Below are 26,977 nucleotides of genomic sequence, written 5' to 3' on the forward strand. Positions count from 1 at the left end.
TTTCCAACACAGACTCTTAAAATCCTTTTGTATCCTGGTACATATTAAATATTATAGAGTATATTTTAACTAAGTACACATTAAACACCATAGATTATAAGGAACAACAACACAGACCATGAGTCAAAGACCTATGTTCTCTTTCCTTTTTCTCTCTTTTCTTCTTCCTTTCTTTCCCTCAAACAATATTGTTTATCCTGTAGAGCCTTCTGTAGTCTGGATATTCTTGATTGTAATGTCTTGTGCTGCGGTTCCTTGTATCATCTATGAAGTGGGAGTTAGACCCAGAGGCTACCCCACACTCAAGCTCTGTATTCTGGGCGAAACCACTCCAGACGTAGCGAGGTGTGTTTCCAGCAGAAGTCACACCATGACTGACTTTCATGGTGCTGCAGCCCCTGACAAATCGACTAGATCTACTCAATAAAAATGATTATAGTCTCTCATTCTTTCCTAATTTATTAGTCAGGATACTACTCTAAAAGACATTTCCTTTCAACTACTTCTTACCTTAAATTTCAGTTTGTATAGAACCAACAGGATAATGTGTATGTGTTTGATTCTTTCCTTTTACTTATGAGTTTTAAAAATAATGAATAGATTCCTTAGCATTCTGCAAAGCTGATACTAAGGCGAGTTTTAAATACTATCATTCTGGAATTATGGATTTAAACATTGGTGGGTTTTAAGTCATTACATTGTTATCCTTATCATTGTTCCAATTGCCTTATTTCAGCCCATGGAAGCCTCTTCAGCAGATTTCTGACCCCATTTAATGTGACACTACATTTCTTGAGAGATAGCTTACTTGCTTTCTGATATAAGATATTCCAGGTTCATATTAGTATTCTATACAAGAACTAGAATTAGCTTTTTTTTCTTAAAAAGTCATTTTTTTTTAAAGAAGCCCTGGCTCCTTTTTCTGGAAAGTGGCATTTAGAAATCACACTGGAGGCAATAGGGTTGTTCATAGCTACTCAGCTGTCATGGCTTCTACCCTTTTGAAAAAACAGAACTAGGAAGTATTCTTTTCTCAAAGATAAAATACATCATGACTCATTCTAAATATACAATTCAAATTTTACTTAACCTTATTAATCTGGGTTATAACCTGGTTTCTTATCCCAACTTTGCCAGTTACCCAGGGAACAAGTGATATAATTTCAAACTATTCCAAATGCTGAATTCTGTACCTGAAAAAATGGGATTAATAAAACCAGTCTTACACAGAACACACGAAAAATATGATATTTGGTTTCTTCCAACCACATTTAAAATACTGTAAATACCACATACCTGTGGCATATATGGAGCTCACCTTATAAATCACACTGGAACATTCTATAAGTTACCAATCAGGTAGAGAGGTCTTCTAGAAATTACGGGATGATTGGTGATTTCATCACAACCTCCTAAGGCAGAGCACTGAGCTCCCTTATTTTGTTCTGTCTTCTTTCTGGTCACAGATACACCATCTCCCCAAAGAAAACATCGATTCTATTTTCAGGCCCTCTTCATGCGGGATCAGAATGATGTCCCATGGGACCACAGACAATCCCCTCTGAAGCATTCCTCCCCTTGAGCTGGGCTGCCTCAACCACATATTTCCACTGCAGCAGCAATAAAGCAGAGCTGCAAAAAAAAAAAAAAAAAAAATCCTCCAACTTAACCCTGCAGCCACAGAGTTAACCAGCATTATAAATCTCTCTGGGACACCATCCTCCTAGGTTCAGGGATGGGCAAAGCTCTCCTCTTTGTTCAGACATTCCCTTGATTAGGGCTCAGGCTTGGGACAAGTCTCTGAAGTAAGTCTTGGCAATGCTCTGGCTTTTGAAGAGTAGCGGTTTTGGTGGGGGAAAATGTTTTTGAAATTCAGATCTCTTAACTAGGAACCAAAACCAATCCAATTAGAGTGGCTGAGCACTGGGATATTTATTCACTAATGAGATTCAAAGAATCAACACAGAAGTGATTTTTGCTCCGGGTGCCTTCAGGCTGCCTCGAGTGTGGTCCGTGCTCACGTGCCCGGAGCAGAGCCACGCCCACGGCAAGCAGAGACCAGCTCCCTGCAAGCCTCTCTGCTGAGTTCTCCTTCAGGACAGGGGGTTCTTTCACGTCTCATTGCTTGTGCATCCCCTCCACTATTCTCTTTTCCTCTCCTCACTCCCCTGACTCGAGTGCTTCAGATTTCCATGGTTTGATTTTTTTTTAAACTGGTGTCCTACTCTAGGCAAGTCCAATTACTTGTTCTATACCTCAGAACCTTTGCACATACTGTTCCTTCTGCACAAGAGGCTTTATTTTTTCTAGAAAAAATATCTCTCTTATAAATTCTTATAGGTTTTCTACAAAGTTTTTCTAAACCTCTCTCTATCTCTACCCATGAGGAAGAAACACCAACACCCATGAGGAACAATTCCTTCTGTTCCAAGTCTTTACTTTAGACATACCTCTACCCCCTTAGTATGGTGATTATGCACCTATATGTATGTTTTCTCTATAATGGTCTGAGCTTCATGAATAAAGAAATTGTGTTATAAACTTGTACACCTGCTATTTATATAATGTTGTTAACCAATGTTCCACCAATAAATTTAATTTAAAAAAGCAAATGTGCTAATTTATTTCTTCTGTTCCCAATTCCTATGTTAGGTCCTGGTTCATCAATGTTAGTTTGTGAATCAGAAGAGGTGAGTTCTAGACCGAGGCCCTCCACTTGCCAGCTGTGTGGCCTTGTCCATCCTTTGTAGCCTCAGCATCTTTGTCCTGTCTCATTTGTCACTTTAACAGTTGTCAGGTATGGAATAATAATTTATTAAATTATACTTTAAATGCTTTTCATTGCAACAAGTAAATTCTAGCTGGACAGACCGAAGTTGTATAACTAGCTAATTTATTGTGTGATTTCAGGGGCTCTGAATATTGCATTTTGAAACACCATCTTTAAAGTTTTCTGTGTTTCAGATGACTTTCATTTCATGAATGAAATTCATTTCATTTCATCTGGGTTTCAGATGAAATTTCATTTCATGAATATTTGAGGGCTTGCTAACGAGAGATATATTACAGAACATCCAGTAAACAAGGCAGAGGTACATTCAGAGTTCTGTGGGAATAGAAACAGGGAGAAACAATATCCGAGACACAAGACACAGCTGACTGGCTTCTAGGTCTCAGGCCAGCTGGTGAAGTAGCAAAACAAAAAAGGCTACAAATAAGTGGGATCTTCCTCTATTACACTTCTCACTTTCTCTGCTGAGAGACTGAGAGAGGAAACACCATCGCATCCAATATACAATCTGTGACCAGCATCCAGCCCATTGCTTGAAACATAACGGGGGTCGAAAACTGTTTACTGGTGCGGCTTCTGTGGAAAGCAGTATGAAGATACCTCAAAAAATTAAAAATGGATCTGCTTTTCAACTTAGCTATCCCACCTCTGGGAACATATCCGAAGGAACCCAGAACACTAATTTGAAGGAACATAAGCACCCCTATGCTCATTGTAGTGTTATTTACAACCACCAAGCTATGGAAGCAGCCCAAGTGTCCATCAGTAGATGAGTGGATAAAGCAACTATAGGACATTTATACAATGGGATGCTACTCGGCCACAAAAAAGAAAATTGTACCTTTTGCAACAGTATGGATGGACCTAGAGAACATTATTTGGAGTGAAATAAGCCAATCAGAGAAAGGCAAATCCCACCACGTGATTGCAGCATGTGTGGAATCTAATGAATAAACTGAACCAACAAGGAAAACGGGGACAGACTCACAGTTGGAGAACAAATGACAGCGAGGGGGTGGGGGTGATGAAGAGGTAGAGGAATCGAGTAGAAAGGCGAAAGGATTTATGGACATGGACACCAATGTGGTGACTTTGGGGGTAGGAGGCGGTATAAGGGGACTAAGTGGCACTGGAAAAAACCACAACAAAGATTACATTAAAGAAGCTATTTACTGAATCCATGTATGCAACAAGTAAGCTGTGCACCACTTTCAAAATTGTCTCTGTCAACATGAAAATAAAGAACATACTGGCAGTGACCAGAGGGGAGGGGAAGGGGTGTAAGAGGGGAAAGAAGGGCAAAGGTCAAGGAACATGTACATGGACAAAGAGAGTGGGGGTGGGGTGGGGGATTGAATGTGGGAGGTGGGTAGTGAGTAGGGCAAAGGAATGGGGAGAAAATGGGGACAACTGTAATTGAACAACAGTAAAAAAGACAGAAATATCTCTGTCATTGTGACCCAATAATGCCAATCAGGGTCATAACCTACATGCACATGACCCTTAGATATTCTCCAAACTCACTCTCATTACCTTCTAATGCATTTTTCTCTTTTGTTTATATTCTATTAGTATGCCATTATATAATTAGTTATGATGTTTTATCACACACATAAAATGCTTCTCTCCACTGTACGTGTATATGTATACTCAAGTGTTAATAGTTGTAACATGACTGTGTGCCTCTCTACCACCCTTGCTACTGTGGAAGTTCCATTAGAAGGGAAAGACTGTCATTATTTCTCTCAAAAGTTTTGCTCTCCAATCATCAGGCAGAGTCACAGAGGAACCACTGTTCCATAATCAAATGGGGTGAATCAAAGAAACGTATCAAAGTCCTCAAATGGGAGCCATCTGGGTTTTCTCACATTGAGCCCCTTCCCCAGCCCTGTTACTGACAGATGTCATGGTGACTCAGGGCAGCTCCACCTTGCTCACTGGGAAGAGGATCAAAGATCTTGGAGTTGTCAAACAGTTTTCTTGGAGTTTTCTAAACACAAAATACACTCAGCCTCAAGAGCCTTCTACAGAATCACCCAGAAGATTATGCACAAGAGTGAAACAAACAGACATACGTAAAAGAAATAATCTTGGCACGGCATTTCACTAATCAACTCTCTAGGCCCTTGTTTCTGAACTCTCCTGTGAGGTGCAGGCCTAGAAAGCATGGTGGTTGCTGGGCAGGGATGTTCTGATAGTCACTTGTTTTTCTTGGAGTTTCTGACAAGACCACTAATAAATATTCATCCTTTGGTGTCACCCGATCCCCGGGCTGTCTTATGGTGCCTGTGATGATCTTCCTCCACCCAACAGTATACAAAACACTCAAAAACTTCCATTACGTTCCATCTACTGTCCTTAAATACTTATTAAAGAGTGCCAGGGTGAGGGGTTGATAAAGCATTTTACTGTGGGGCTTTATTTCCAAACTCCTATCAATGCCTCAGATCAAGGAAAAATATTTTAGATTTTCTTCTACTGTGTGAAACTGCACCACAAATTGTTAAATCCAGGAAACATTCAAGTGGTAGTTTTGTTTTTTCCCCAAAACCAGGTTTCTAACTTCTCTGTCCTGTGTTCATCCAGTAACAATAGCAAATAATATCTCCAAAACACAGTTTAACGGAACCTTAGATTATAATACTGCTTTCCATTTGTGTTTTATAAAAAGCTCTTTCACACATTTAGTCTAAATCACAAAATACCTCTGTAGGATAAATTGGGCATAAAACAGAGAGCCAATTAACACCACGTAGTCTGATGGGTTAAATGTATAACTGTTGCCAGAGAAACAGGTTTTACACTATGTTTGGGGGAGACTGGGCAGTTGTACAAAGCCGTACATACAAACTTGAAAAAGAGACTAAGAATCAGTCAGTCCATAGCAACATAAAAAATAGCTATAGTTATTTTAGACGAGAAACACAGCTGGTTCAACAATTTCTCTTTCTCACCACTATTTATGTATAGTCACTATAAATATAGATTTATAGGTATGTGTATTCATTTTAGTTTTAAAATACACAGAAAACTTTAAAGATGGTGTTTCAAAATGCAATATTCAGAGCCCCTGAAAGCACACAATAAATTAGCTAGTTATACAACTTCAGTCTGTCCAGCTAGAATTTACTTGTTGCAATGAAAAGCATTTAAAGTATAATTTAATAAACTATTATTCCATACTTGACAACTGTTAAAGTGACAAATGAGATGGGACAAGGATGGACAAGGCCACACAGCTGGCAAGTGGAGGGCCTCGGTCTAGAACTCACCTCTTCAGATACACAAACTAACATTTTTTCCCACCACTTCTGATGCGATATAATACACTATTATAATAGGTATTCAAAACACACTTTTTTTTTTGCCCTGGCTGGTGTAGCTCAATGGAGTGAGCACAGGCCTGTGAAGCAAAGGATCGTGGGTTTAATGATCAGTCACAGCACATGCCTGGGTTGCAGGTCCGGTTCCCCAGTGAGGAGCTGTGCAAGAGGCAACCACACACTGATGTTTCTTTCCCTTTCTTTCTCCCTCCCTCCCCTTTTGTCTAAAAATAAATAAATACTTTTTTTAAAAAGAAACACACTTTTTGAACTGTTTATGGATTCAGTCACTTTTTTCTAGCTGGTATGACTGTACCAAGTCAAGAAGGAAAGTTACATTTCACAATATAGATTTTTAACAATTTTATACACAAAATATTTTTAAAGTTTTTTTAATGACATATAAAAATATTCTAACTGTGTTGAGGTCTAAAAATGCCATGCTTAGAGATATGAGAAAACTCATCCATAACAGGCAAGTCCCTACTGGTCGCACATGACTTCCCAGGAATATATTTGCCGCCACAAGGGGGTGTAGTGCTCTTAAAATGCACTTTGCAGAAACTGAGCAGCTCAGAAGAGCAAGCTTGGGGTGGAGTAGGGACAGCTGAATTTTACTGGCAAAGACAAAGCACTTTGTCTCCTTTGCATTGAGCACAAGACCCTGGGATAAGAATGGAGTCCTAATTCATCCTCAGAGTGTCTCCAATATGAAATTAGCTTTGTGATGGTAATGTGCTTACAGAGTTCCATCTCACAAAATACTTTCCCACCACCTGTGAGTTACCTGGGGTGGGGCAGCAGTTCCACTGAAGGGGCCATATTAGTACTTGCCATGCTACGTTCCCCACTCCCGGGAGGCGCTTAGAAAAAACTTAATTAGCAGTAGTTGCTTTTGTTGTTGGAATTACTGTGAGATAATTGACCATAATGGGGGCTATGTCCCCAAGCTGGAGGCAAATCATGGAAGCCAAGGTCAATTATCTCATATTAATGCCCACAGTGAGAAACACTATTATGATCATCATAAGACATAACTGTAAAATACTTAAAGTCTTAAATGGCCAAACCTTTTAACTATATTACAGTGATTACAGATCCAATGTAGTTTAATTAAAATAAAAAAACACCACATTGGACACCCATTATGATCAGAAAGTTTTCTAATTGTGGGTGAATTTGGTACTGAGAACACACCCAGAGAATTCCCCACACAGTTTATTACATCTGCATACACACATTATCTGCTTCTGCACCCATAGAGGACACATTTCTAAAAACCTGACCAGTGTGAACAATTACTTCTTAAATGTATGTTTGTCATTTTAGGTGCATCATTAACTCTTTCCATAACTAAGGTTTGGGGATGAAGGAGCATGCTGTAATTTTAGTGGAAAAAGCATAAGCTTTGGAATCAGGCAGATTGAAATTTGAATCATAGGAATCCCAGGTTTACTAATACTAGCTGTGCAACTTAACTGCGTAATAGCCTAAAGGGTCGGCAAAAGAAAGAAAAGGTAATTCAGGTGGCAATGAAGACAATTTAGCAAGGGAGGTACGGGCAGCGTTAAGGGAATAAACAAGGAGTAATGAGGCACTCGGGTCTCAAAAGCAAGAGCAAGAAGGCGTTATACTACCACTAGGATTTAGGGCAAGGGCAAAAATAGAGAAGCTGTGTCTACTGAGAGCTGGGGTCTTTGCAGCAATGTTCATCAATCGGCAAGAACTACAATCATGGGCGAACAACTGCAGCTGCATATCCTAGTTCTTTTCTTCTCTGGCCTTCTGATCTCTGGTAAACCACTGTTTACCCAAATCTAACCAGAAAAAAAAAAAAAACAGTAAGGAAGCCCTAGATGGGGCAGGCAACATGGAGAGAAGAGCAGGTAAGGTAATTGTTCTGGGTAGGAAGGATGCACGCAGAGAAAAACAGCTTACTTTCCGAGTCTTTCTGTCTTTATTTATAAACAAAGAATCAAACAAACCCTTGTCCAATAAAATTATTGTGCAGATTTAATAAAATATACCTAAGGTGCATAATGCAGTGTGTATCCCATAGCAGATACTCAATAAATAGTAGCGAGCTCATTGTGAAGGTGAGTGTACCTTCTCTATTAAAATTCAGCTACCATGCAACAAGGCTGTGCCTCAAGAAGTTTATCTTGTTTCTTTTTCGCAGAAAGCTATTTGGGTTTTTTCTTTACAAAATAGGAAGTCCATAAACAGAGAGATGAAAGCATTACTTCTATGAGTCATATGCTTACTTTAACTCAGATACAAGGGATATATATCAATTAGTTATATATTTCTAACTAGCACGATCCTACCCAGAGAGCAGGCACACCAGCGAGCAATGATCTAAACTCAGGGCTCTAAGCATCTTGTACCTTACACTCCACTTACACTCCACCATCAACCTACAACGCATCTGACATGAAACCATGGTTCCAACAGAATGCAAAAGTTTCTTTTTAACGGAACGTCTGCCTTCAGTCTTTATATTTAAAATTATTCATAAGCATCAGATGCACTGAAGTTCGGTAGAGAACTATTGCTCCTGCAGAGCACGTGTTCTGCACAGGGCTCCCCCAAGCACCCACAGTAAACCCTGCCACCCAGGCGCTCTTGGCCTCAGGTTTTTTTGTTTTAAGGCATGTTTCTATCTGAAGTCTTGCTTGTTGAGTTTCTTGCTTATATGCCAGGTTGCCCCAAAAGTTTATTTAGTTTTTCTCATAAAATAAAAGATGCATTTTTCATTTTCACCAAAACTATTCATTTAAATATTTTGAGTATGTTGGCTCTCTCCCATGTGGTATAACATTGATTTTTGTGAATTAATGTCTCAATTTAATCACTATCAACTTCAACTGGTCCACCTGACTGTGGAGGGTCATCCAGCAAGGGATCTCCGGCACGAAACCTCACAAACCACTTTTGACAGGTTCGATCGGTCACAGCACCTTTTCCATGTACTGCACAAATTTGTTTTTGAATTTCTGTTGTGATTTTACCTTTCTTGAAATAATAAAGCATCATATGCCAAAAATGTTGGGTATTTTCTCCCATCTTCCATATTAAAATGTCTGCACAAAAACTCACCAATTTTGATTTCTTAAAAAATGTACCCTAGCATAATAGCTGGCACCACACAATCTAACAAAACGGTTTTTGAATGAAGTTAAAGACCACTAAGCACTACTAGGGCCATTTATGGAAAAAGCCAAATGAACTTTCTGGCCAACCCAACATTATTTGCCTCTTCCACAAGAGCATGAACCTTAGCTATCTTCTTCTCCTTTCTGTCTAGTGCTACCCAGAACAGGGCTTCATAGTAGCTACCAAATAAGTTCACATACACACAGAAAAGCACGCACACGAAAGTAGTGATCACATGACATACTCAAATCACTGAAACAGCACTCAAACATAGTAGCATTATTGTTGTTTTCATTATTATTGCTCCTATTAAGAGCGACGATCAAATGGTGCACATAGGGTCAATACTGCAGCTAGGGCAGATGTGACTACTTTCCAACGACTGAGTCTTTGTTGTACATGCATTTACTGTTTGTCTTCGTGCTCAGCCCACACCCACTGCAAACTTTGTGTTTCCAGTGACATCACCAGCTAGGTTTTGTAGCTTAGGAGGATCTCTCTCCAGTAGGAGGGGTGATAATGTTTCAGATCCCAGGAAAAGGCCACTTGTCAAGTGCCAAGTGATACACAAATAATAAAAGGGAAATCTACGTACTTCTGCTTCTGGGAAGAGGAAGTAGAGGCACTTTTCTCAATTCCTCCTATGAATTACAACTAGAAATCCGGGGCATTGTATATAGAACAACACGAGAAGACCTTAAAAGGTGGAGAAAGCAGACTAACTAGAGATCTAGGGACTGAGGGACAACATGATGGTGAGTTTTTAATTCATATATTTCAGAGTTAGAGCTGAAGAAATTGAAAACCCCACAAAATGTTAACAAAAAAACCCTAAGAAAAGCCTACCTTGCCCTTCTAACCAAATGGGCAAGTAAAGGAGTAGCCTAGAAAGACAGACGAGTTTTAAACTATAATCACTTTCCTCCTGCCAAACACTGCACAAAAACTATTGTCCCAGCCACCCACACCAGTGAGGGCCAAGTGGGGAGCCTCAACCACCACACCTGTGAGCCTCTGAGGAGGTCCCCCAGATCCCCTGCTTGGATGGCGTCAGAAATGGCCCAGCGGGGATTGTAACTTTCATGCACACTGGGCAATAAGAAAGCCATCTCCATCAACAGTGATGTCATTACTGGCCACTTGGGGAGCTTGGCATGGCATCCCTCCTTCGCCCCAGTGGGGTGGGATCAGAGGAGGCCTGATGGAAGGTGAAGTGGTCACCAGAGTCCTACTCCAATAAGATCACACCCTCTCCTCGCCTCCATCCACCAGGGTGTCAGTGGAGGCCATGGAGAGAACACTAGCAGGAGAGGTGCCAGGGAGGCACCGATGGAAACCCATTGGAGAGCTACCACCCGTGCTCAGCGGTAGTGAGGAGCCCTGCTTCCTTGGTGTCAACAGAGGCTGAGTGGACAGCCCACCTTTCTGGCCCCACTTGGCAGTAATGAGGCAGCACTCGTGCCTTCCTTTCTCCTGATGTAAAATGTAATGCATTGAACAGACAATCACTCATCACACCAAGAACCAAGATCTAAAGCTAAAAGATAGAAGACAATTAATAGATGCAACAAGATCACACAGATGTTAAAATAACCCCACAAAGATGTTAAAGCAGCCATTATAAAAATGCTTCAATAAGTAGTCACGAACATATCTGAAACAAAGGGGAAAATAGAAACTCTCAGCAAAGAAATAAAAAGTCTCAATAACAGGAACACATAAAAGACATAAAGAAGTTTCAAACTGAAATTTTTGTCAACTGAAATAAAAATCTTAATGGATGGACTCAATAAGGGAACAGAAAGGACAGAGGGGAAAAATATCAGTGAGCTGGAAGATAAAACAGGATAAATTACAACCCAGAATAAATTAACCCCCACGCCCACCCCAAAATGAAAAGAGCCTCAGGGAATCTGTGGGAGGATAACAAAACATCTAACATTTGTGTCATCACAGTCCCAGAAGGAGAGGAGAAACAGGGCAGACCTGGAAAAGCACTCAGCGAAATAACGGCTGAAAATGCCCCACATTTGGCACACACATGCACACACGTAGAGATCAAGATGCTGAGCAAAACCTGAATAGGATGAAGTAAAAAAAAAAAATCTACACCAAGATACCTCATAGACAATCTTATGAAAACTTAAGACAGATAAGAAATTTGTGAAGGCAGCAAGAAGAAAAGATGTGTGAGCCACAGGGGGAAATCTATCTGGATAGCAGTAGATTTTTTTATTAAAATCCTCTGGAGGCCATGAGAAAGCAACACAACACTTTTCAAGCGCTGAGAAAAAGATCCATCAATTCAGAAAACCATTCCCAGGGAAAATTCTTCAGGAACTAAGGGAAAATGAAGACTTTCTCTGACAAAGGGAAACTAAGAGAATCTGTTACCAGATTTATCTTCAAAAAATAGTTCTTTAAACACAAAAGAAAAGATAAAATAGTAAACAATATCATGAAAGAAGAAATAACATGGTAAGAAAAATATGCATGAATGCAACAGACTTCCCCTCTTCTCTTGAGTTTTCTAAATTATGTTTGTTGATGAAAACAAAAATTATGTTTCTGATGTGGTTCTAAGTGAGTGTAGGGAAGCGTAAAGGAACATAATTGGAGGTAAGATATTTTTTACACTTCGCTAGAACTAGAAAAAGGATGAGATCAAAGCAGAATGAGAAAAATGATAAAGATAAGAAGTCAATGAAACTCAAAACTGAAACTCAGTACATGAAATCAATGAAACAAAAGGCTGGTTATTTGAAAAAACTAATAAAATTGACAAACGTTTAACAAAATTGACCAAATAAAAGAGAGAAGGTATACATCACTAGTATAAAAATAAAATAGGACTATCACTAAGATCATGCAGACCTCTCAAAAGCCTAATAAATCAATATTAGACACAGCTCTGCAAGTATAAATCTGACAACTTAGGAGAATGGACCAATTCCTCACAAAACATAAACTGCTACCACAACCAACTTAATACGAAATAGATATTTTTAATAGGGTTACAGCTATCCAGGGAATTGAGTTTATAAACCTATAAAATACCAACAAAGAACTCTCCATGTCTTGATGATTATATTGGAAACTTCTACAAAATATTCAAAAAGAATTAAGACCAATTCTATATACTCTCTTACAGAAAATGGAAGAGGAGTAGATACTTCCTAATTAATTTTTTATAGTACTCAAATACCACAGACAAAGACAATATAAAAGAGAAAACTACAGAGAAATATCCCTTATGGATACAGACCCAAAAAGTCCTTTTAAAATATCAGGAAATAAAATTTAGTACTACATACTGCAATAATGTCAGACACCAATACTAAAAATACAATACTATTTACAGTTGCCCACCCCAAAATGTCATATTTAAGTACAAATTTACTAAAACGTGTGTAGAACTTGTGTGTTCCAAACTACAAAACATTAGACATACTATGTTCATTAAATAAAAGACTCAAACACCAAAATATTAATTCTGTCTAAATTTATGTACAGGTTTAATACAATTTGTATTAAGTTTTCAACAAGAATTTTGGTATTTACTAATAAGATTACTCTAAAATTTATATGAAGAGATAATAAAGATAATAGAATAATTTTGGAAAATAATAAAGTGAGGAAATCATCTAACTGATTTTAATACTTACTATATAACTACAATAACTAAAACAACATGGAATTTGAGGAAAGATGAACATAGATATATGGAAGAGACAAAATGTGCATAACTAATTTTTGACTAATAAAAAAGTAATCTTTTTCAACAAATGATGCTGGAGTAATTTAACATCCAGAGGGGAAAAATCACCTAAAGACCTCAATTTAAATCTCATTATACAAAAACAGCAGTCCTGGCTAGTGTAGATCAGTGGATTGATCAAGCCCCCAGGGGCTTGTGAACCAAAGGATCACAGTTTGATTCCCAGTCAGGGCACATGCCTGGGTTGCGGCCAGTTCCCAGTAGGGGACGCAAGAGAGGCAGCCATACACTGATATTTCTCACCCTCTTTCCTTCCCTTCCCCTCTAAAGATAAATAAATAAAATCTTAAAAAATTAAAATAGCTTGTGAATCTAAATGTAAAACTTTAAAAACTATGAAAGTTCTAGAAAAAAATTATAGAAGAAAACCCTTAGTATCCATTGCGAGGCAAAGAATTTACAGACTTAGAGCAAAAATACAATCCATTAAAGAAGAAAACTGATAAACTGAATTTAATCAAAATAAAAAACGTTGCCCTACAAAAGACCATATTAAGAAGATGGAAAGACAAGCCACACAATGAGAAAAATATTTGAAAAGCACATATTCAACCAAAGATTAATATCTAGAATATTTAAGAAACTCTCAAAATTCAACAACAAAAAAATCCAATTAGACAATAGGCAAAAGACATGAGGAGATATTTGGCCAAGGAGGACATACAGATTGCAAAATAACCACATGAACAGTTGTTAATATCATTAGGCATTAAGGAAATGCAAATTAAAAGCATAGTGAAATATTGCTACACACCACACGCTGAAAGCAAAGAGCAGTGAAACACCAAGTGTGCACTAGGATGTGGAAAGACTGCGTCACTCACCTGGCTGTTGGGAGTGAGAAATGGTGCAACCACTGTGGAAACACTTCAGCAATTTCTTACAAAACTAAACGTGCAACTACCATTCAAACTAACAGTTGCTCTCTTGTGTATTTTCCTAGAAAAATAAAAACTTATGTTCAAATAATTTTATTCATAATAAACAAATATGAAACAATCCAGGTAGTCCGTCAGTGGGTAAACAAACGGCAGTATGTCCACACTATGAAATATTACTCAGCAAAGAAAAGGAACAAACTATTGATACACATACAACAACAACTTGGCTAAAGCTCTAGAGTATTATGCTGAGTTAAAAAAGAAAATCTTAAAAGGTATGCATAATTTCATTATGTAACATTTTTAAAAGACAAAAATCGTAGAAAAGGAGAAGAAATTAGTACTGCCAGGGTTAGGGAGGGGTTGGGGATAGAAAAGTAGGTGTGGCTATGAAAAGGCAACCTGTGGGATCCCTGTGTGATGCAAGGGGTGTGTCTCCTAATTGTATCAATGTCCACATTGTGGTTGTGATATTGTACAACAGTTCTGTTAAGACATCACCATTGGGGGAAACTGGGTAAATGGGATCTCTCTGTACTACTTCTTATAACTGTATGCGAACCTACAATCATGTCAAAGTAAGTTTATCAAAGTAACAAATAAAAAAAAGCTCTCTGCTGGTCATCCTTTATCACTAACCTCTCTCTGCCTCACTCCCAGTGCGCAACTGTTGGTGCATTCTGCCTTCAGCACAGGCATACACACAGCCCTTAGGATACAGGATGCTAGGAAAGGAGAGCAGGTATCACTGTATTAAGTCAGTCTCTATCCTTCTATGGAAAAAATAACATGAGTATGAGGATATTAACAAAAAAGACAATTAGGTCATTTACGGAGTTTCATATCATTTTATGAGGAATATGGAGGTTAAAAAAATAGAGAGACAAAGAGGAGAGATTCTAAGTAATATTTCTTTCCTGCAACTGCATGCTTTTCATCCACTCATCTATTAATTCATTTCATTCAGTTATTCATTCAAAAGCATGTATCTGCTCTCATTCATGCCTGCTCTCTGATAGGAACTATGCCAAGCCAAGCAGACCCAAATGTAAATAAGACACAGATTCCTCCTTTTAAGGTTCTCAGAATCTAATAAGAGAGACAAAATTTTTTGCACTGTCAATTTTAGAACAACGTAGACATTTGATAATCGAGCTACGAAAAGAGTATCATGGGAAAACAGAACAGAGAACCTAACCTGGCTGGGGACAAGGGTGTCTGGGGAGGTTCCTGGAGAACATGAGACCTGAACTGACCCAGTTTTCATTTCCACGGTTACTTCTTATCTACCACCCAGTCACCACTCTAGGTTATAACAGACACAAAAGCACTGTGGACATGAAAGACAGAAACAGTGTGATCCAGGCAAGTAGAAGCACCCCAAATAAATAGTTATTAAATTAAGTTGAATTAAATCGTGATATACTAAAAGAAGTTTAATTAAGTCCTTCTTGTGCTATGAAAAAGAAGCTTAGGACTTGGGGCTCCAGATGAATGAAATGTAACTATAAAATAATGAGACAGATTCCAATTTGTAATCTCACAAACACAGAGTCACACCTTTAGCTGCATACTCTGTGGACTGATGCTGGAAATCAGACAGGAGTCGACAGCTTACAATGTAACAGCAGAGACTAATGCTTAAAGCTTTTGTGTGCACAATAAAATAAAAAAGCCTGATTGCGTAGCCTCCTAAGCACAGATTGCACTGTTCGCTAACATGCTCAAATTAGTTATGCAAATCCTGGGCCATGTTATGCCTCTCCACCATATGTGTGTGACTAGTTACCATAGCAGTCAGCTTAAGTGCATATTTTCCATAGCAACCTAGGAATCTTTACTGTACAAAAAGACTTCGGTGAGACAGAATTGAAAGCAATTTCACAAGCAATATGAAATATAAATGTTAGCATCACCCCCTGAATCTTTCTTTAAAACTACATCACTTATCACAGACTTTTAAATGCCACAGCCTTTGGGTGGTTCTCTTTTAGACTATCCCAGCAACTCTTTCCTGTCAGAAATGTGAAACCCTCTGAGAACAGATAACATTCCTGGTTTGAAGGCATAAAGGGGAGTTTTTCTCCAGGCTCATTCTAGAGTGTGGGTGAACGTGCCTGTCTACAGTGCAAAATTACAAGAAGGAGTTAAGGAGGCTGAGAGGTGCTCTCTGAATGCAATCTGCAGATTGAAGGGCCACATAGTGGTGCATGCACACCTGGCACTTTCATTGGCTCACTGTGCTGTTGCACCTTCCTGCCTTGAACTACAAGGCTGGCAGCAGACTGAGCTAGCCTTTTCCCTTATCTTGGTGATCTTTTGGGAGCGGCTACCCAGCCAACTATATAAATCTCATCTTTGATACTTAACGAGCAAGACCATTTACCCTTAACAGGCCTCTGCAGCCCTTCACATATACATACACGGTGGGAATGCATCTGTGAGAAACAGGATTCCCAGATGCTTCACTCATTTATTTTAGGCTTATCCATATACAAAATTAAACGTATGTACACACTAACTAGGCCTCAACAGTGGTCTTAGATCTGAGCTAAATTTACCTGAGGGTAATATTAACAGTGGCTGTCATTATTGAAGCACTTATGGGCCAGGCAGAGTGACAATACTCTCGATCCATTATAAGGAATCCTCACAGCAACCTGTGAGAAACGGCAGAGCAGCTGCATTTCACAGACAAGGAAACTGAGGCACAGACAAGATAATAACCACCCCCTGCCAAAGAACCCAGTGTGGCACCCAAAGCCATATCCCCAGATTGAGTGGGAACACCTGACAAGAAAACCAGGTAGTGTGAAAGACAACGAGATGCTCACAGGCTGCTCTGAGAGTGACAGAATGGGTCTCTGGGGGGATGTTGTCCTCATGTCAGCACTGGCTCCATCCGTGGTTCTCCTGGATTCTTTATACGTCATATATTTAAATCTTTGTGGGGAAAAGCATATTTTCTATAATTCTGATCACAAACCTACCAAAACGTTTCCTATTACTTAGGTTTTCGGTACCCCAGTGTTATTGCCCCTGCCCCGCCCCCACCACACACAGCCCTCCCACTGAAAGGGGAGTAAATTTTCCTCATCCTCTACCATCTGAAAACGCAGGGCGTGGCCCACTACAGAGCCAGATGCTATAACAGAAGGAAAAGAAAGTATATTTTACTTAGTTCTTCATAATTTGCCCTCACAGACAATCCCTAAGGAAAAATAGCCTACTTGGTCCCTAAAACATTACTATGAAAAAGCCACACCTTAAAATCCCACAGCTCTGCATTTTATATTTTCTTGTCGAATTTCAGGACTCCTTTCAGAGAATGTCTGGGTCGAAGGGAAGCGTTCTCATTTGTTGCGGTCACCGCGTGGGCCAGTTACGGCGTGTGCCCAGGAGTCTCTGCGCCTGCACCTCTGTTGGGCAGCCAGTGGGCAGACGGGTAGAACCGGTGTGCTGTAGAGGAAGCCACCATGAGGACCTCAAATTCCTCCTTTTAAATGTGAACTGGTTATGGGGTAGATGGTAATCTGGGCTTTCCTGCTCTGGATTGCTAGTTTACAGACACCCATAGCCGCTATAGTGATCAATCCAAAACAAAACTCTCACTGTGTGTCTGTCCATGCTTATGCCTGTAAGGGGTTCCCCACTATCTTTGTGGTAAGATCTAATCCCCGACATGACACTTCAGGCCCTCCCTGACCCAGCCCCTTTGTCTTCTCCGGCCCCGGTTGCTACCACTCTCTCCATTTCCTCCCTGCTCTGAAATATTGAATTACTTGCAATTCCCTCCACATACTATACTGCTTCTCATCTCCGAACATCTGCTCATATTTGTCCCTCTGCTTAGAAGGACTTACCTCCCTCTCCCACCCCCACCCACTGCATTTGTCTGGTCAGCTTCACTCACTGGTTAAAATCACCACCCTCTCCAGGCTAAATTAGATGCCCTTTCTCTGAGCTCTTGCATTGCTATTCACCAAACTTACACCACTGCACTATGATTATAACAGTACTGAAAGATGTGAATTCCTTAGGAAAGGCTCTTGCAATAAAAGATCTGTTTGTTTCTATTTTTACTTATTTTTTAACTGTCCTAAATTGTTTATTAGGTAAGAATTTTACAAACATTACTTATATTAGCAGTAATGGTGGAGCTGGAGAGTATCGTGCCTTCTCCAAGCTGCATCTCAAGAACCACCAATAGGAGGGTGGAACTTGTGGCCCTTTCCAAGGCCTTGGCTCTTGCAGCCTGTAGATGTCTCCTCCTGCATCCCGCTGTGCTTTGGACCAGTTTGGTGATCCATTCAGTGTCAGGATTCCTTCCAATAGCCTTATGGAATGGATCAATGAGGATAACCTCAAAGAATTTGCACGTGGATCTTCACCAACCCAGTAAGAATTCAGGACTCTCAGAAGCTCCACAATGGTGCCCAGCTTGTTCCTTGGCAACAGACTGAAGGCCTCAGGCAAGCTCTGGCTGGTTAACACCATAACGGACAGGCTTGCCACAGGTTGCACCCTTAGGAACAGGGTGTTCGCAGCCACCATGGTGTGCATGAATCCAAATATGTGAAATAACCTGGCTTGGCCTTGTTTCCCAGCCTGCATGCTTTATCCGGCCTGGTGGAGCACAGCGAGCTGGCAGTACCGCCAAGAGCATCCTGAGAAGGAAACACATCACATCGGACTGCTTCTTCCTCCATAGCTCCTGGATGTACTTGTAGGCACCCATCTTGGCTTGCCTGATAGCTGTGGCCAGATGAAAAGGGATAGACTTTCTCCCTATTTTTTTTAAAGACATGCTTTGACAAGGCCATTTTCTATGTAAATGACTGGCCTGATAGGGCTGCTTCCAGGGAGAGAAGCAGAAAAGGAGGGCATGCAGGAGAAAAAAAGAGAGGCAGCTTTGGGAGGGGAAGAGAAGCAGGAGGAAACCAGCACCAGAGGCAGAGGTGAAAAGGAAACCAGACAGATGATAAAAAAATCCCATGATCTGCAATGTGTGACCACCCTATCGTGCCTATTCAGTTCATCAGAAAAGTTCTTCAACTCTCAAGTTGCAGGAAATAAAATGAGGGGGAGGGAGCAGCCAACTGGGGAAAAGACTTTGCTTTGTATCTGCACTGTCTGGGAGAGAAGAAAACAGTATCTGTGTAGGTACAGAAACACCAGGCCACTGGAAATAGGAAGAAATAGAAAGTTACAGAAACGTACAGAAAGCATGAGGAGAGTGTCGGACTGTCCCAGGAGGAGGAAGAGTCAAGGTTTGACAGCATCTCTAAGGGGGAGAAGGTCTCGGCAGTGCCTGGCTTACCTAATTATATGAACTGGTTCTACCACCCTAGGAAGCCCTTACCTGCTGCACTACTGAGGCTGTCCCAGCCCGTGACATATTGTAGATGTTCAATAAGCATTAGGTAAATCATTATTATTAATACGTTATATGAATTGCTGATTTGAAGTTAATTTACAAGAATTGCATCTTGAGATCTTTTCCTGCACCCTAGACATACTCTTCGTTAAGAAGAATATGAATTGTAAATTAAGAGTCTAAGCAAAACTAAATTAAGAAGGTCAATTTGCAGAAAATTTTATTCAAGGGTTTCCAAAGCCATATATAAATGAGTCTTGGATTATCTGCCCCACTGCTCACATCTATTAGCTGGGAGGAATGTAGAGAATGATTTTGATGGGACGCCCCTCACACGAGGGGAGATTTGGAGCTGTCAAACCTAGTTTACCGTCCCAGAGTGGGGACTCAAGCCAGCTCCCTCTGTCACCTGGAGATGCAAATGCATCCATGGCATTTTTCATGTATCAGGCCCCGACGTAGCAACACTCCCAGTAGGGGTGACACTGGTATTGCCTGTTACACCTTCATTTTGCCACAAGCAGCTTTCGATTTGTCCTGCCAGGTGGCACCTGCCTGGAGTAAATGCAAGCTAACACATCTCAACACAGTCACACTCTGGGAATGGCGGAGCGACACCATGGGGATCACCAGCTCATTTTGGAGAACAAATACAACACCTTTGCAAGCTGCTCTGCACACACTTTGGCACCTGGGGCAAAGGGAACTTGATCTGATAGTAGCTGACTTAGGTTTATTACAGGTGCAAACCAAGCAGGGCTGCCTCCAGAGGAGAAGGAGGAAGGAAATACCTGGTACCGCTTTATCGTTCCCAGCTCCATTCACCCGAAAACTAAACTGGCCACTGAAAACCCTTGGAGGACAAACTGTTAAATGCCTTCACCTGAGATCAAACTAGACCAAGAATGCTGGTAATTGTGGTCAGAGCTAGGATCCACACCTCCCATCTCACACCACCATACATACTTTTTTCCCTAAGGACCTTTGAAATCTACTGAATTTCCTTCTGCCTTTCCACACGGCCTCAGTTTTTCTCATTTGCAAAGTAGTCAAAGTATTTTTTATTCATAGAATGGTTAAAAATAAAAATGGCAACTGCTAAATTTTGAACATGTATTGGGTGCCAGAGTCTTGCCAGGCAGCTTCTATACAGGATCTTTAATTCAACAGCCTTGCAAGGAAAAAGCTATTCTTATGCCCAGTTTTACCAAGAAGGAAACTGAGGTCAGTGAAGAGAGATGTCTGCTTCAAGAGCACACAGTTACTACATGGTCATGCCAGAACTGGAATAGAAATCTGAGATGCTGAACCTCTGGAGCCAAATTGCCTCAAAAGTACATAAAGTAACATACACGAACACTTTTTGTACACTATAAATCAAAGGTGTAGATATAATGGGAAGAGGGCTTTTTAGACTTCAATGGCCTATATACAACTATCATAGCCATCTGCTATTATATGGCCTTTCCCAAGCTTCCTGAGCTTCAGTTCCTGCATCTGTAAAATAGGGATGCCATTACCTGCTTAATTACCTACTTCCTCTGACGTTCTACTCCCCCAAAGAACCGGTGCTAAGAGCACATTAGATAATGGATGTGAAAGTGACTTGGAAACTGTAAAGCACCATGCAAACATGTGGTGCTTTAATTGAGACAAAAATATCATAAATTAGGGCACTCAGGGTAATTTAGCTCTGGAGTGGACAAACTCCCTCAGACTGGTATCTACCCTACTGCCTACTTTGTGGAGGAAACTATTTCAGTTGAATTATTTGAGTGCCCCCAAAGCAATGTGCCGTTCCCAGGGAGCTGCCTTTTTAATATCAGTGCTAGTTATTGATCTTGCAAAGCAAAAGCTCTCCCCCCACCCCCTAGGATGATGGAGAGCCATGCTGCCTGCTCACCGAGAACCAGGGTCTTGAGAGAAGCAGCCCCGTTAGGTTTGGAGTAAAGAATCACGTCCCATTCCTTTTTCCAGGAAGAGGTGTGGATGTGCCCAGCATAAAAGCTAACTAATGGCGGACATTCCTAAGCTTGTTTCTCAGATATGGGGAGCTGTTTGAGGGGAAAGATCCAAAAAAAATTCTCGGGACTCTATCCAGTAAAATCCGAATCTCGAGTTGACCAGGATGACCTCTGCAATAGTCAGCCTGCCTCTCTGCCCTAGCCACCTGTGGTCATCTGTGGCTTAGGAGTGTGGGAGAGATTAACTAGCTTGGGCTAGTAGTCTTAGGTTAATAGCTATTAAGTGTTTTCTATGGGAGTTGCTAGCATTAAGTATAGCAGTGCTTTCAACTTGTAATGGATTAAGACCATTACTCTGGCAATGAAACAGTCTCACCTTGAATGGCAAAGGAAAATCATCTACTGCTCAGATGGAAGGGATTTGCCTTGAACAAGACATTCATGGAGGCCCTGGCTGGTGTAGCTCAGTGGATTGAGCGCGGGCCTGCGAACCAGAGGATCGCAGTTCGATTCCCAGTCAGGGCACATGCCTGGGTTGCAGGCTGGTTCCTTGCAGGCAAACTACCAGCAGGGGACGCACGAAAGGCAACCATACACTGATGTTTCTCTCCCTCTCTCCTTCCCCTCTAAATATAAATAAATAAATAAAATCTTTAAAAAAGACATTCATGGAAACAGGTAAAGAAAAGGGGTGGGTGATATTGCAGGTAAATCTATGGGCAAATAATTAAATGGGTTCTAAGACAGATCATTTATTGAGAATATATTTTCTTCTCTTTTAAAACAATCATAACAGTAAAAGTATGTACTAATATTAATATTAAACTAATAAATTCTCAGTGCCTCCCTCAATCCTGAGCACCGGTAGATGCCTAATAAATACTTGATACATGAATAAATCCTTCTAATAATCTCAACTGGACTCTCACAGATCTTGAGCTCTGAAATGTTTTGATGAATAAACTGTATGATGATATTTCTCCATGAGTCAGGAGAATCTGAAACTCCCATGTGGAGGACAGTGACTGACAGGTATTCTGCCTTTAAAAAATTCTGTCTCTGTTATTCATTGAAGTAATATTCTGTTTCCCCTGTGCCTAGTATAATGCCTAGCACCTACATATTCATCAAACGTTTATCATTTTGAAATCGATGTACCCTGCATAAAGCTAAAGGAGACTTTAAGAAATCAAAACCTTCAATGAATTTTTTCCTCCTCTTTCCCATCATTTTTCTATTTATTTCTAAATCTCAGGTATGTCACATTGACATATTAATATTCATTTTCACCAAAATATCAACAAATATGCACTATAATAAATACATTATATAAACATACTTCCATGCAAGAAAGTTGGGGGCAGAACTACCATACAGCTAATGAAGGTCCCTCACTTGCATAAATCCCTCCCAAAGCCCTATATCTAATTTTGAAATTATAATTATGTTCATATTCTCAAAGTTCTCCCTGTCAATTTATGGAAGGTTTGGACCCACAAAAAGTGGGTCCATCTCTGCAAAATCTTTGTTGTATATTGTAATCATGTAAGGGGTTTTATAGACATGTTTTATAGACATGAGGCCTGAGAAGTACAGCGTTAAATGACTTGCCCAAATTCTCATCTTGAGTGGCAGTTCAATGAATCAAGCTGAGCTTTTTTGCCTCTAAATCAGGACTTTTTATGAAGACAGGATGCCTACTACTCAGACATGAAGAATGCCACCATACCAATGCTCAAAGGGAGTCCATTTTCATCATAACTGAGATCAACGGTTTGTGAAAGACAGTCCAAAACTAACACATTTTCTGAGAGCCCATTACTCACCAGGCACTCTACCAGGTACTTCTTGTGTGCATGCACACACACACTATTTATTTCAATTTTCAAAACAAACGAGTGACGGTACACAGATGAGAAAAACAAGGTACCAATGGGGTGACTTGCTGGAAGTGTCAGAAGTAGATGTGTGGTAGTTGGACCTACATCGACCCAACTCTGAAGTCAATGATGTTTCTGTTATATGAGGCTGCTTCTTCTTCCTGTGCCAAATCTGGGCAAAGTAGCCACCTTCACAAAAGAAACTCTCTCAGATTTCCAGTGCATGTCAGTCATTCTTCTCTGGTGACACTCTCCAAAAAAGCCATCATCCAGTGTTCTTTAGATTCAAATGTCACCCGTGAGCATCAAGATAATACAGCATCACTCAAACAGTCCAGCTATTGAAAAGTGACCTTTTCATGCCTGCCTCTCTAGCATCGCCCTGATTTCTTAAACGTGGGTGTAATCCTATAAAAACCTCTTTCTACAACCCACTTAGGCTGTAACCTACAGATCCACTCCTCACATTCCAGATAAGACAAGCCCTCTAAATTACCCATCGTTCTGCCAAGGAACAGACTTCGATTTAATAGGAAGCCCTGGATAGCCAAGTTGCAGCCTCACTGGGGATGTTAGAAATGATGACTGCACATGCCTGGATTCATTCAAACGGCTTTGCAGTCCAGAAATGGAAAGCAGCGGCATCTGAATTCCACATGTCACAAGTAATCACATGAGGTGTGACCTCTGGAGGGTACTTGAAGAGGGCTGCAGCACCTCTGCTCAGTAGCACAGAGCCCCGCTCATTCTCCCAGGTCCCAACACATCTGGGCACCCCTCTGGTCGGGAACCTGCAGAGTCTTCCTTGGAGATTTATAAATCTGCTACAGGGGTGGCCCCTGATGCTCCGCCTCCCAAGAGGGAGCAGCCTCAGGAAAGCCAGAACCATGGTTTCCAGGGCAAAGTAGTCCCACAGACGGGTCACTACTCATTGTGGAATTAAAAGCACAAGGATCCACAGAATGTTACACATGTGTATTGAACAAAACTTAAATACAACCACAAGTTAGACTCTTCTACCAACCACTGAAAATACCATCAGGACCCCCCTTGGCCTCCCACCCTTCTCTTTGCCCCAAGATTAAAACCTGAGAACCCTTAGGAGGGCTCCAGCTGATTTTAATAGAAAGACAGGAAGCAACACAATCTATTCCTTTTTGATAGCTTCTTCATAATGGCCTTAGTTCACAATGACCCTTGCCTCTGAATGGGAATACAGTTATGGCCACACAACTAGTATCCTTTTTTAGTTGTTTTCTCTGCCAATCCATCTCCTACATTGCTCCTGGAGTATTGTTCTGAAGGGCACAGATAACCATGTCTTGACCCTCTCAGAATCTCTGTTGGCTCTCTGTTGCCTGAAAGGTACAGTAAAGATTCCCTGGTCACATTGACAAGTGCTCTTGATAATCTTATCCTCCAAATTCCACAATCAACTTCTAACCCTTCCCCTAAGGCACCTTACACTGCAGCCACATAATGTATCTGGTGTTTTCAAAATATACCATACTATTTTATATCTCTGTCCAATGGACCTTGGCCTCTGCCCCTAAAATGACCTTTTCCACTTTGAAGTATAGATGCATGTTATTCATACCCAATTAAAATACTTTTTTAAAAAGATTTTATTTATTTATTTTTAAAGAGAAAGGGAGGAAGAAAGAGAGGATAAGAAACATCATTGTGCAATTGCCTCTCACACATCCCACTGAGGACCTGGCCTGCAACCCAGGCATGCACCCTGACTGGGAATGGAAGCTGTGACCCTTTGGTTTGCAGGCCAGCACTCAATCCACCAGTCAGGGCTCAAATACATTTTTTTTGTTCTTGAAAAGATGAGCTTCATTTCCCCATGAATTGTTCCCGCTGTTAGAATTCCATAGAACAATGGAAAGGCTTAAAACAACGCACTGTGATTACTTGTTGATTTCAGTATCTCTCCAACAGACTGTGAACTTAGCAAGGGTCTGAGTTCTGTCTTGTTCTCATTTGCATTACTCTAGGCACTTGGCATTGAGTAAATAGACTACAAATGTAGGTGGACCATGTAGAATGCATGAGCAAATGAACAGAAATAATAGAAAAATTAAATATAAGCAAAAGCAGAAAGAAGTATAAAATATGGCACAAGGGGATATCGTATAAATTAGTACCACCCATTTTTTTAATTTTTACCTAGTGATAGTCATTTTTACAAAGTAATTTCACTTGTGTACCAAACCATAAGGTTTTTTCCATGAAGAAAAGGTGAATAGTTGACCAACTACTTTTTTTTTCTCCAGATACAGGCAATTTTACTTACTACAAGTTTGTGATCCATCAATATGTAGAATTCTGATAATAGTCTAAGGCTGCCAGTGGTCAGCAAACTCTTTATAAAAGTGCAAACAGTAAATATTTTAGGTTTTGCAGGTCCAACGGTCCCTGTCATAGCTACTCGACTTTGTCTTTACAGGGTGGAAGAAATCATAGACAATATGTACATACATGAACATGGTACGTTTCAATAAAAGTTTATATACAGGCACTGAAATTTGAACATAATGCCATTTTTATGTTTCATAAAATATTATTGTTTTCTTTATTTTTTAAAATATTTAAAATGTAACAGATCAAGTACAAAACAAATTGTATAAAAACAGGTAGTGGGACAGATTAAGCCCTTGGGCTATAATTTGCTGACCTGTGGTTTATACATGTTTTTTAATACTTTGGCTTAGTGTTTGTCATTGTTTCGGGTGAACTTCTTTTCTCATATAAAACATTCTTTGTTCCTGAAAATAATTTCTTGAGCACTGCAGAAAGTTATAAATGTGAAATAAGACGCAAGATGAATGATTTGTCGCATTGACGCTAAAGGCCCAAGCAGATGATTTGGCTCGGTGTGTGCTCAGCACAGGATGGAAACTGGCAGCGACTTTTTTCCTTCTAGACAAGAAAGGCAACCTGCAGGATGTCACACCGACAGATTGGACACGATCAGCCAATATTCAGAATGTCCCACAACACAAATTCATTGCCAAATATAGCTGGATCTTTTCAGTGAGATGTGCCACATACTGATAACACAATGAGTACTTTATCCAGGCAAAATTATGAAAGAACCAGTTGGGAGAATAATGCCCTTGCTTTCCAGAAGACGCAGCCCAGGGGCAGCAACTACATTGCTGCAGTTCAACTCTGCGCAGGAGCCAGAAACCCTCTCTTTTGGAATGTCAGAACACGGTATGTGGCCAAGTGCCTTTCAACTGTTTAGCAGTTAATTACGCTCAGTAGCTCCTCCTCTCACATCCAGAGGTGTTGCGACAGCATTCTATCTAGTAAAATCAGGACACTTATTACCTACAGGAGGTGACTGGTATGATTAATAATGAGAAGGAGGGGCAAGATTCTTTTTTAAAGCAGATTAATGGGCAAAGAGCATAAATAACTAATTAGATAGGGATTTCGAGAGTGTTTTAAATGCAACGTAGCAAGGAACTCACATATTAAAGTCTATTTATTTTCCAAAAATGTACACCCCTCCTAAAAGTTTCTCAGAAAACATAAGGAACCATCTTTCTCTGCATTTCATTTGAGCAGACGAGCCCTGTGAAGTTTAAAGAAACTGTCAAGCTGAAATGGCAGGGTCACATTCTGACTTTCCAGGAACTCCATGTGGCTAAGATGTTGGGATGGTAGTGCTTCCAAACTACATGACATTTTCTTGTGGGAAGAGAGGAACTGCCACTTGGAAACCTTGACACATGGCTGGGCTTTTCAGAGACACAAAGAGCATAGAAAAAATAGTGTAACCACAATTATACTTCCAAGAAAAGAACACTGGT

At 40.3% G+C, this 26,977-nt stretch overlaps 1 protein-coding gene and 1 pseudogene across 4 annotated transcripts in view; both read right to left on the bottom strand.

Annotated features, from left to right (window-relative positions):
* The window catches only part of DLG2 (discs large MAGUK scaffold protein 2), a 1,965,529-nt gene that overhangs the window by 1,231,729 nt on the left and 706,823 nt on the right, over positions 1-26,977 (bottom strand). The gene's annotated exons all lie outside the window — the stretch shown is intronic.
* Positions 17,992-18,673, bottom strand: LOC118984729 (60S ribosomal protein L15-like; annotated as a pseudogene).

The sequence above is a fragment of the Sturnira hondurensis genome, unplaced genomic scaffold (assembly GCF_014824575.4).
Source record: "Sturnira hondurensis isolate 20B ecotype Veracruz unplaced genomic scaffold, ASM1482457v3 Scaffold0003801, whole genome shotgun sequence".
Classification (NCBI taxonomy): Eukaryota; Metazoa; Chordata; class Mammalia; order Chiroptera; family Phyllostomidae; genus Sturnira; species Sturnira hondurensis.